Source organism: Cucurbita moschata, unplaced genomic scaffold (genome assembly GCF_002738365.1).
Source record: "Cucurbita moschata cultivar Rifu unplaced genomic scaffold, Cmos_1.0 Cmo_Scf00263, whole genome shotgun sequence".
NCBI lineage: Eukaryota > Viridiplantae > Streptophyta > Magnoliopsida > Cucurbitales > Cucurbitaceae > Cucurbita > Cucurbita moschata.
In genome coordinates, this window is record NW_019268779.1 from 6,830 (window position 1) to 19,739 (window position 12,910).

Consider the following 12,910-nt stretch of genomic DNA (forward strand, 5'->3'; position numbering starts at 1 on the left):
CTAGTTTCTGAAACATAAAAAATCATTATAAGATGCTGAAACAAGGCAGTGACCGTGATTTTCTTCCTCTGAATATTCGTTTGTTTTCCAGCGATTCAACGAATATTTCTACATGAGTTCTTCACAAAATTTATAGTCCTACATATCACAGTTTATTTAAGACAGATTCTACCTAAATTGATTCGTAATCGAGCAAGTTATAAAGGTCAAAATTGGGTACTCAACGTTGTACTTATCCAAAATTTTAGTTTGTTTCTTTCTCTTGGTTTAGCTGGTTTAAATATTCTCTTTTCTCAATTCCTTCAGCAAAATTGTTTATATTTTCCCCTAAAGCTAATGGTATGAGACCCATGTCACGACTTGTATAATAGAGGTCGAATTTTAGATTAAAAATTCAAAAATTCTAAACTCGAAAGCTTACCAATAGACAACCTATGGGTTCTTTGCATTTGGCGACTTTCAACCTTCGTTTCGTTTCTTCCAGGTTTTTTTTTTTTCTGCCATGAATTTGTATAGACAAGTCTTAAAGGATTAGCTTAAACGTGGAGAATAAAATTTTCGATTTTCAAAAACTTCAGTCGAAATGTCAAGTCGTGTTCTCAATCCCATTCCTCTAGCTTAAGTGAAATATAAGAAAGAATTTTTGTGATGGAAGTGTGCCTAATAGTACCTATATCGTCCTGCGTCATAACCACACCCTCTTGGTTTGCTTCAGCGACAAACTGAGTTTCCTCTCAACTTTGGACGTCCATAACTTAAGTTGAAGTCACAAACTAGTGAGATACGAATCCCAACCTCTTCCATGATACTCCATCTTTACATTTCATAAAGAAATCGAGTTGAGAAACACCCTAGAATGAGCTGGCGGAGTCGGTTTTCAGATGGAGGAGCAGTGGCACGTGTGTCTTCTTCCCCTAGAGGAGGAAAAAGATGATGAGGTGGCCAGTTGAACTCAATTGACCACGGTAGCCTAATTTTATGCCCCTCCTTAGTTATTCATAAAATTGGACTCCTTTGTGGTCTGTTCTCACAAAATTCTCAATGGTTCTAGAAACTAGACTCACTAAGGAAGTTACCAAATAAAATTTGGAGAATCGGGTGCTGGAAGCTAAAAAATCGAGGTCTCGAACACCATACAAGAGGTAAGTAGCCATCTTATACTTTCCTTAAGAAATGATTGTAGGAATCGCTTGGAAGTATGTATGAACCTTTAGATGTGTATTAAGGAAACATGAAATAAAAGTACCTAGAATCGTGAGTTAATGTCTTGAATCGACCAAATTGCTCGAGATTTAAGTAACATTAAGACACCTATGTAACATGAAACTTCTTACATGATCTTGTAGTAATGTTATCGAGATACTAGTAAGTTTTCACGCCCATGGAATCACATTAGGCTGCCTTTTAGATTTGACCGAAATTTAAAACCATTAAATTTTAAGCCTACCTAAATTAAAAATGAGATTTACAGTATTTTTTTTTTTTGGCTTAATCACACGACGAGTTATAAGCGTCGGAAGGAGGTCTGTTAGCACATTTACCGTTCTTGTAAGAATTCTCAGATCTCAAAATTTTCGGCCTATTTTCTTCACAAAATCAGCGACCGATCTTCCGTAGATAAAGATATCAAACTTTAACACTCTATTCACAACGGAAGATCTCAGATATGAAGAGGAACATTTGAGATCTTACCTTGTGGATTCCTCTCAGATCTTGACGGAAAACGGAACTTCAACTATACGAGTCCTCCTTTTCTTCAAGAAGAAGTTCCTGCATGTAAGTCTTGGTCGAGAGTGAACTTCGATGATGGTTTCCTAATGAGAAGTCCAGCTGGTTACTTTTCTCCTCTCAAGTTTTTCTCTCAACTTTCTTTCTTTCTCTTTTCTCTTTAGCAGGGTGCGTTGTGGAAAATCGTCCAAGACCCCTATAAAGGGTTGAGAAGCAAAATGTCCCTTTTGCCCCTCTGACTTTGACCGTTTTTTTTTGTTTTTGTTTTTGTTTTTTTTTTAAAGCTTTACAGACATTTTGACACTAAAATATGGCAGTTCACATGATTTTCTTTTTCTAAAATAGTTTGTTTTCTAGCGATTCAGCAAATATTTTTACTCAGTTATGTGTTGGATAATCGGTAAGTGTCCTAAAGTGTATGTTATGCTGGTTATAGACTTAGAACTGTTGTTTTACGTTACTAAGGTACTAGAACCTAGTTATAGGCCCCACTGTCTCCTTTTGGTTTACCATGTATCACTGTCGCCTTTGAGTTTACCATGTACTTTGTGTTAAACGTATAATAGGTCATATCTATTCATAGTAAGAGAATCTCCTTTGGGTTTACACAATGCAAGAGGAGGAGCAGCAATATTAATTGAAGAATAACTAGTATGCAAAATTCGCAAACCTGCTCCATTGTCGACTTAAACTTGTTCACCTTCATGATAGCGTTCACGCATGGCGAGACGATCCAAGTTCTAGTGATATGATTAGTGTACCAATTTTGATCAATCTTGTAAGAGGGAGTAGCCGCCAATGCCGCAGAACGAGTTTCATCTTGATAGGACTCATCCATCCTATGCCAGCAGCGAATGACAGTATGCCCCACTTTGCCGCAGATCTGGCATGAAGGACGAGCAGAAGGGTCACGATGACCACCAGTAGGACGAGAGGGCGCGCCAACTCGAGAACAGCCACAACCACGATCCCTATGCCCACGGTTCTTCTACTAACCACCACGACCAGCATAATTGGCCGAAGATCCAGGATTTAACTAAAGTTCAGCTTGGTATTGTAGTTGGCGAGCTTCAAATGCCATTAGATATACAAACACATCATCAAGCGTGAGGGCTTCACTCTAAGTAGTCATCGAGGTAACGAAGGGATCATAGTCAGGGCCAAGACCAGCGAGGAGATACGCGATCACGTCATCATCCCGCAAGGCAGAACAACGGCGACTAGCTCGGTTGTCGGCCCTTTGATCTTGTGAAAATAATCTGCAGCAGATAGATCACGTTTCTTGGACATGATGAGCTCAACACGGATCTGAATAGTGCGAGCACGAGTTGACGATGAAAACATCCATTGCGGGGTATCCCACGCCTCCTTGGACATAGTAGCGTCAACCACATCGTGAAAAATCTCCTCAGATATGGAAGAGAGAAGACCGCTAAGGACCTATTTACCTTGATCATACCACTGATCATAGGTCGGATTAGAGACCAGGTCAGCACAAGCAGTGGTTGACAAAGGGACCAGCTTGGCAGGTGTGGCAATGGTGCCTACGAGGTAGTCCATAAGCTTTGCACTCTGTAGGTAGGGGAGGAGTTGGGCGCGCCATATGTTGAAGTTGTTTTTGGTGAGACAGATTATGATAGCGTGGTGGAGAGAGATTGGGCCAAAGGTCGACGCCATGGTAGATGAGATCGTGTTGGAGATGGTGGATGGTGAGGAGGAAGAAGATATGGTTGACATTGTTAATGAATAAATCGTACATTAGTATATAGTCCCTTGTTCTCCTAAGATACTTGAATAGATGGTACATTAGCATATAGTCCCTCCTTTGGTATGAGACCCATGTCACGACTTGTATAATAGAGGTCAAATTTTAGAATAAAAATTTGAAAATTTGAAACTCGAAAACTTATCGATAGACAACCTATGGGTTCTTTGCTTCCGGCGACTTTCAACCTTCGTTTTGTTCGTCAAAGTGTTTTTTCTTCTTGCCATGAATATGTACATACAAGTCTTAAATGATTAGCTTAAACGTGGGGAAGAAATTTCTCAATTTTCAGAAACTTCAGCCTAAATGTCAAGTCGTGTTCTCAATTCCATTTGTCTAGCATAAGTGAAGTATAAGAAAGAATTTTGGTGATGGAAGTGTGGCCTAACAGTACGATTGTACTGCCCAATAACCACACCCTCTAGGTTTGCTACGGCGACAAACTGAGTTTCCTCTCAACTTTGGACGTCCATAATTTAAGTTGAAGTCACGAACTGGTAATATACAAATCCCAATCTCTTCCATGACACTCGATCTTTACATTTCATAAAGAAATTGAGGGGAGAAACGCCCTAAAATGAGCTGGCGGAGTCCATTTTCAGACGAAGGAAAAAGATGATGAGGTGGCTAGTTGAACTCAACTTACCACGTTAGCCTAATTTTATAACCCCTTAGTTATTCATAAAATTGGACTCCTTTGGGGTCTGTTCTCACAAAATTCTCAATGGTTCCAGAAACTAGACTCACTAAGGAAGCTACCAAATAAAATTTGGAGAACTGAATTGCAAAAAATGAGGCCTTGAACACCATACAAGAGGTAGGTAGCCATCTTATACTTTCCTTAAGAAATGCTTGTAGGAATCGTTTAGATGTATGTATGAACCATAAATTAAATATGTATTAAGGAAACATGAAATAAAAGTACATAGAATCGTGAGTTAATGTCTTGAATCGACCAAATTGCTCGAGATTTAAGTAAGACACCTATGTAGCATGAAACTTCTTACACGATCTTATAGTATAGTAAGTTTTCACACCCATGAAATCACATTAGGCCGCCCTTTAGATTTGACCTAAATTAAAAACCATTAAATTTTAAGCCTACCCTATGGTATTATGTACAAGTCTAGGTTCACCAACGATCCATGTGTCAAGAATGTACCTAGGATTATTTGAATAGCATGACAAATAAGTTGCTAAGATTCATGCCCAAAAGTAACAATTATCTCCCATCACGAGGTGTACTACGAGGCCCCTATTTCTCTTTTATGGGGATTCCCTGTGTTATGTACGATGAGCAAAATGTTATGAAGAGCCTCTCCTTTCCCTCACCTAGAAGAGATGACATTCACCACGATTCACTATCAGGATACTTTAAAGAAAGTTTTTTTAGAATCAGCATTTGACATCTAACAAGATGAGCTCTAAGTGTCATGCCCCTGAAAACACAATAAGAAATGATATTCTAGCTTAAGGTTGCGATTAAGAACCTCCAAGTAAGCTACTTACTGAGTTTTTAATCACTCCATGTTTATCATTTTTTTTTTTATGTAATTAGGAGCTGGTCGTGGATGAAAGTGGACTATGGAGCATAGATTAACCTTCGTCTTTAGTTAAATATATTTTGAGTTGTTTTTTGAGAATGCTTCTTATTTTGTTTTTGAAATGAGTCTGTATAAACACTACTTTACTATACCAATAGTTATATATATAAACTTATGTTTTTTTTAATAGTTTATAAAAATAAAAATAAAAAAACTTTAGATCTTTATAATTGGTATTAGAACAAAGGTTTTTCTATGGCTCAGCTTCAAAAACGATCCTTCACAGCCAGGTAAGCCTTTAAAACCTTATGCCTAAAAAAGACCTAAGACTGAATTAAAATAAGGTTATAGATTTTCCCGTTGGAAGGAAATAGAGACATAAACCTAAGATGGAATCAATAAGTGACCTCCACTATAGAGGAAAGCTAAAAGGATGACACCTAAGAGGAGAGTTGCCACAAGGCATAGGAGCTAGGGGCTTGCTTTCGAACCCTCTACGGAAGAAGCATAAGAAGTAGGAATGACTCAGCCTTGAAGCAAGGTCCAACAAATATTTCTTTTCGAGTTCTTCAAAAAAAATAAAAAATAAAAATAAAATAATAGCCCCATTTAAGACAAATTCTACTTAAATTGATTCATAACTGAGTAAGGTTATATGAGGTCAAGGTACGGTACTCGACGCTGTACTTATCAACATGTTTCTTGCTCTTGGTCTAGGTGACTTGGAGCTTACCTTCTCTCAATTCCTTTAGCAAAATTGTTCTATATTTTCCCGCGAAGCTAATGATATAAGACCCATGTCATGACTTGTGCAATAGAGGTCGAATTTCAAAATCAAAATTTTAAACTTTTAAACTTGAAAGCTTACCAATAGTCAATCTATGGGTTGTTCGCTTCCAGCGACTTCTAGCCTTCATTTCTTTCCTCAAAGTTTCTTTTCTCCTTACCACGAAGCAGTAGAAACAAGTCTTAAAAGATCAGCTTAAACGTGGGGAAGAAATTTCTTGATTTTCATAAACTTTCGACGAAACTTAAAATGAGAAATTGAGGACATCATTTGGTTATTTTTCTTTAAGCTCTTCTCACGAAAAATATCCTATTTGAGCTCTAGAAACTTTTGGTGCATGAAATTCTTACAAAGTAAACAATGCCCAATTTCAAAAAATTCTTACCGAGATGCTTGACTGACATTTTATATTCTCAGCCTTTCAATTCTTTCGCAAAGAAGGAAGAGCTCCTTCTTATTAATATAAAGAGACCAAATTCAAGCTTTGAGGTGGTCTATAGAGAATTTTTAGAAGAATTGTGTTGGCATAGTCTAAAAACCTCCATCTAAGGCTTCTTACGTTTATAGTGATGTAGTCTTAATACTGCATCAAGGGTTTGCCCTCTAATACAGTCTACTTAACCTATGCCCAAGGCTGCATGCATTCCAAGCTGCATAGTCTGAAAACCTACATCCAAGGCTTCTTACGTTCCAAGCGATGTGGTCTTAATAATGCATCAAGAGCTTCACCCCATAATACATTCTGCTTACCTATGTTCAAGGCTTCATGCGTTCCAAGCAGCGTAGTCTAAGTCATGAGCATGCTGTACCGTGGGAGGTCTTAGAAGGTTCTTGATTTGTGGTTAAGGTAACTTGCTCTCTTCTTGTTCCTCCATGACCTTAGGGTTCTTGTTCTGTTCGTGATTCGTTCTCCAAGACACTCCCCCTAGGATTTATGGCACTAGACATGCACCTAACAATCCTGTGTCCAAGTCTTCATGCGTTCCAAGCGACACAGCCTTAACCTACGTCCAAGGCTTCATGCGTTCCAAGCGACGTAGTCTTACCACATCTTAGGGCTTGCCCTTCGATACGGTCTGCTTAACCTATGCCCAAGGCCTCATGCGTTCCAAGCGGCATAGTCTAAAAACTTACATCCAAGGCTCTTACGTTCCAAGCGATGTAGTCTAATATTGCATCAAGTGCTTGCCCTATAATACTGTCTGCTTAACCTACGCTCAAGGCTTCATACGTTCCAAGCAACATAGAATAAGTCATGAGCATGCTGTACCGTGGGAGGTCTTGGGAGGTTCTTTATTCTTGGCTAAGGTAACTTACTCTCTTCTTGTTCCTTCGTGACCTTAGACTACTCCCCTTGATAGATCATAAAGGTCACTTGCTCCGTGCATACTTGAACATGGCATCCTACAAGTCTACAGGGCATCTCTTCTAGATGAGGAAAACTTGAGACATGACATCCTGAAAAGGAAACATGGTGCAGGGCATCCCATCTAGAAGAGAAATTCTTGTGCACCGCTTGGTGGGAGGTCATGGGTCACTTTGGACATGACTAGAGTATTACCTAGCATTCATGAGTTTTTTAATTTGGGGACCTTGGTCCTTCGTCCTTGAGTAGTACCTAGCATTTTTCTTACTTGGGTAGTTGTAAAGCTTGTGTGTTGTTGTTCTTGGTTCTTAATCTTGTAAGTTTCTAAGGTCCTTAATGCCGTAAGTTGTAACTTTTATTTGTAATCATATGAACCCATCTTAGCATGATTTGTTCTAGAAGGTCATATATTTCTAGGAAGTTCTTTAGAAGGTTCTAGAAGAGTCTTGATTCTTGTGGTGTTTTCTTTAGGTGTTTCTTGGGTCCTAACTTGGTTTGAAACTTGTGGTGTTTTCTTTAGGTGTTTCTTAGGTCCTAACTTGGTTTAGGTTCCAAACTTACTCCAATCAACTTGAAACCTCAAACTTATCTTCATGTCCTTCATAATTGAACTTATGAGAAGTAACAAATCATTTGTAGCACGTATAGACCTTGAAATCTCATAAGTAGTCCTAGGGGCATTTTGGTCATTTTACCCCTAATTCCTTGTTTTGCTACTTAACGTGTTCCAATGGCATTCAAACTTCACCAAATCATCAAACTTCATAAAATAAGATTAACTACAGAGGTTCATAGCATTTGGAGGTCATCTAGGTCATGAACTATAGGTAGTCTTCCATAGGGGCATTATGATCATTTTGCACCATTTTTTGGTTTACCTACTCATCCTTATCCAATGACCACCAAACTTCATACATAACCTCAACATACACAAATATGTTCAGCACAAAAATTTCATAAGCAAAGGAGTTCATCTAGTAGGTTATTTTAACGTTACCTAATTCCCAAACAATTTGATCGGTCTAGGGCCTTAACTCACGGTTCATTGTGTTTTTCTTTCATATATCCTAAATTCCTACTTTTTTTACGGTTCATATGAAAATTGAAGCGATTCCTACAACTATTTCTTAACAAAAAGTCCAAGGTGGCTACTTACCTCATTGTCGACGTTCGGGACCTTCGTTCTTGAGCTTCCGGTGCCCGAATTACCTCAACTTTCTTTCCACAGACTTCTTATTGTATCTAGTTTCTTTTCGTAGATTGTAACCTAAGATATTTTCTTCCAAATTTTGTCCAAAATATGATCTCTCGTCGGAGTGAAAACAGAGGATTTTTTATTAGGTAGCTGATTCTAGGGGTTTTCGAGACTCGATTTCTTCACGAAACCTCTTCCTTATTCTTCCCTCAAGCTAAAGGAATATGTTTGAAGGAACGAATTTGAGTGTGGGATCTTAATTTTGAGAAATCACTATCGGTCTGCAAGTTACCCGACACCTCCGATTTTCGATCTCTTGGGCATCTTGTTTTACGACGTTTCGGCTCATGATTCCTCCAATTTGAGCCCATAACGAATTTTCTTCAATTGGGCACATTCTTGAGGTTATTTCTCTTCATGGTCTTCTATGTAAACATTCCTTGGAGGTACAGAAATTTATTGGGATCGTCTTTGATCGGCAAATTCTTGTGTATCCTCGGATTGAAATTTTTAGTTTTCCTTGAAGCTCTTTAATGGCGGATGGGATAGGGGAAATGGTTTCTAGGCACTTTCAAGACTCTATTCCTTCATAGAACTTGTGGGTAATCTTGTTTAGAAGCTATAGGAACAAGTTTGAAAGGAAATGGTGGAGAATCGCTCTAGAATTTGGAAGAAATTCGAGAGTAGGAGACAAAAAATCTAAACACTTATTGCCAACGACTGGGAGCTCAACCCTGCTCAATTCTTGTTCCAAACGATTGCTCGAACTTCAGAATTTATAGGAGAAACTTAAACTGATATGGGAGCTCCAGAATCGTCGTGAATTGTCGGTTGAATTTTCTAAAAAATCCTTCAGAAAAAATCTACTCCAATCAGAGCCTCACCGTCTTTGGTTTTGAATCCTAGCCGTTGGATGTGATGATCCGTGAGTGTTCTAGAATATATCCAAGTTTGGAGAAGATCCAACGGCTGAGAGTCGAGATTCGAAGGATTTTGTGCATAAGGTACTGTGAAGGTTCTGATTTTTTAGCATAATGGCAAATCCTTAATTATCCTTAACTTCAAGGGTATTTTGGTAATTTTCCGCTTTCTAAATATTTTATTATTATATTCTCGAAAAATCCATAATTTTCCTAAAAAGTCTTTATCCCTTTTTGGTCATTTCTAAGTTCTTGAGCATTTCGAAATTTCTTTTAGATAAGGAATTAATAATCCGGAAAGATCCTTGATATTTTGTAAAATGACCTTTTCATCCTTTTCTCTTACGCTTTCATTCTCAATCCTTCTCCAAAGGCCTTAAGTCCTTAAGATGACTTCTTAGGATATGAAAATGACTTACTAAGACCCTTCTCCTTGCTTAATCCTCTTAATTTCCTTCATTGGATCCTTTGGGTCTTGCATAGGTGGGATTTCCTTCATTTTTGGATGTTGCAAATCCTCCCACCCTTAAGAACTTTCGTCCACGAAGAAAGTTCATTGTCCTTAATTTCTTGTGTCCTTATCATTGGGGTGTCCATACTTAACCTTGTTCTTCTTAGTGGTCCTTTGTCGGCGTACCCTTCTCCGACTTTTCCTTGTCCTTGTGGTCTTAGTCCTTTACTTATATCTTGAGGCCAAGTACTTATTCCGACTTGTTCTTCTTAATTGTCTTCTCAACGTACTTGTAGGCTCTTAATCGTGTCCTTGATATGCTAGGGTATCACATTCTTTGTTCTTGTCTTGTTCTTGTTCTTGTCCTTGTTCTTGTTCTTGTTGTAAGTACTTAGGACCTCTAGTTTTTGTTCTTGACTTGGGGTTCTTATCTTGATCTTTCTTGAAGATCTTGGTTCTTGGATTCTAAAACCTTAGTTTTCCTTTAAGGACCTTAGTACTATGGTTCTTGGTTCTTGGTTCTTTGTTCTTGGTTCTTGTCCTTAGAACTAGGATTCTGATCCATGTTCTAGTCCTGGATCTTTCTCCTATTCTTGGTACTTTCTAGGTTCTTGTTCTGTTCTTGATTCCTTCTCCAAGACGCTCCCCCTAGGATTTAAGGCACTAGACATGCACCTAACAATCCTGTGTCCAAGGCTTCATGCGTTCCAAGCGACACAACCTTAACCTACGTCCAAGGCTTCATGCGTTCCAAGCGATGAAGTCTTACTGCATCTTAGGGTTTGCCCTTCAATACGGTCTGCTTAACCTATGCTCAAGGCTTCATGCGTTCCAAGCGGCATAGTCTAAAAACCTACATCCAAGGCTTCTTACGCGATGTAGTGTAATACTACATCAAGGGCTTGCCCTATAATACAGTCTGCTTAACCTACGCTCAAGGCTTCATACGTTCCAAGCAGCGTAGTCTAAGTCATGAGCATGCTATACCATGGGAGGTCTTGAGAGGTTCTTGATTCTTGGCTAAGGTAACTTACTCTCTTCTTGTTCCTCTGTGACCTTAGACTACTCCCCTTGATAGACCATAAAGGTCACTTTCTCGGTGCATACTTGAACATGACATCCTGCAAGTTTGCAGGGCATCTCTTCTAGGTGAGGGAAACTTGAGGCATGACATCCTGCAAAGGAAACATGGTGCAGGGCATCCCACCTAGAAGAGGAATACTTGTGCACCGCTTGTTGGGAGGTCATGGGTAACTTTGGACATGACTAGAGTATTACCTAGTATTCTTGAGTTTCTGAGTTTGGGGACCTTGGTCCTTCATACTTAAGTGGTACCTAGCATTCTTCTTACTTGGTAGTTGTAAAGCTTGTGTATTGTTGTTCTTAGTTCTTAATCTTGTAAGTTTCTAAGATCCTTAATGTCATAAGTTGTAACTTGTATTTGTAACCATATGAACCTAGCTTAGCATGATTTGTTCTAGAAGATTTTAGATTCCTAGAGAGTTCATTAGAGGGTTCTAGAAGAGTCTTAATTCTTGTGGTGTTTTCTTTAGGTGTTTCTTGGGTCCTAACTTGGTTTTGGTTCCAAACTTACTCCAATAAACTTGAAACCTCGAACTTATCTTCATGTCCTTCATAATCCACCTTATAAGAAGTAGCAAATCATTCGGAGCACGTATAGACCTTGAAATCTCATAAGTAGTCTTATGGGCATTTTGATCATTTTACCTTAATTCTTATTTTTGCTACTTAACGTGTTCCAATGGCTTTCAACTTCACCAAATCATCAAACTTCATAAAATAAGATTTACTACAGAGGTTCATAACATTTGGAGGTCATCTAGGTCATGAATCATAGGTAGTCTTCCTTATGGGCATTATTGTCATTTTGCACCATTTCTTGGTTTACCTACCTATCCTTATCCAATGAGCACCAAACTTCATATATAACCTCAGCGTGCTAAAATATGCTCACCACTAAAATTTCATAACTAACGGAGTTCATCTAGTAGGTTATTTTAATGTTACCTAATTCCCGAGCAATTTGATCGACTTAGGGCCTTAACTCACGGTTCTTTGAGTTTTTCTTTCATATATCCTAAATTCATACCTTTTTTAGGGTTCATATGGAAATCTAAATGATTTCTACGAGTATTTCTTAACAAAGGTGGCTACTTTCCTCGTTGTCGACGTTCGGGACCTCCGCTCTTGAGCTTCCGGTACCCGAATTACATCAACTTTCCTTCCACAGACTTCTTATTGTGTCTAGTTTCTTTTCGTGGATCGTAGCCTAAGATATTTGCTTCCAAAGTTCGTCCAAAATATGATTTCTCGCCGGAGTGAAAGCAGAGAATTTCTTATTGGGAAGCTGATTCTAGGGGTTTTCGAGGCTCTATTTCTTTACGGAACCTCTCCTTATTCTTCCTTAAATCTAAAGGAATATGTTTGGAGGAACGAATTTGAGTGTGGGATCTTAATTTTTAGAAACCACTCTCGGTCTGCAAGTTACCTGACACCTTCAATTTTCGATCTCTTGGGTATCTTGTTTTACAACGTTTCAGCTCGTGATTCCTCCAATTTGAGCCCGGAATGGATTTTCTTCAATTTGGCACGTTCTTGAGGTTATTTCTTTTCGTGGTCTTATATGGAAACATTCCTTGGAGGTGCAGAAACTTATTGGGATCGTCTTTGATAGGCAAATTCTTGTGTATCCTTGGATTGGAATTTTGAGATTTCCTTGAAGTTCTTTAATGGCAAATGGGATAGAGGGAATGGTTTCTAGGCACTTTTAGGAATCTATTCCTTCATAGAACTTGTGGGTAATCTTGTTTAGAAGCTATAGGAACAAGTTTGAAAGAAAATGGTGGAGAATTTCTCTCGAATTTGGAAGAAACACGAGAGTAGGAGACCCAAAATCTAAACACTTATTGCCAACGATTGGGAGCTCGACCTTGCTCAATTCTTGTTCCAAACGATTGCTCGAACTTCAGAATTTATAGGAGAAACTTAAACCGACAATGGGAGCTCCAGAATCGTCGTGAATCGTCTAAAAAATTCGTCGACAATATCTACTCCGATCAGAGCCTCGCCATCTTTGGTTTTGAATCCTAGTCGTTGGATGTGATGATCCGTGAGTGTTCTAGAATATATCCAA

The 12,910-nt window shown here is 38.7% G+C and overlaps 1 non-coding gene across 1 annotated transcript; it reads right to left on the reverse strand.

Moving 5' to 3' along the window:
• Nucleotides 1–2,796: 2,796 nt before the first annotated feature.
• LOC111440452 lies at nt 2,797–2,935 on the reverse strand. Its single transcript, XR_002709940.1, has one exon. It is a non-coding gene; the product is annotated as a small nucleolar RNA Z247 (small nucleolar RNA).
• Between the last annotated feature and the right edge of the window lie 9,975 nt (nt 2,936–12,910).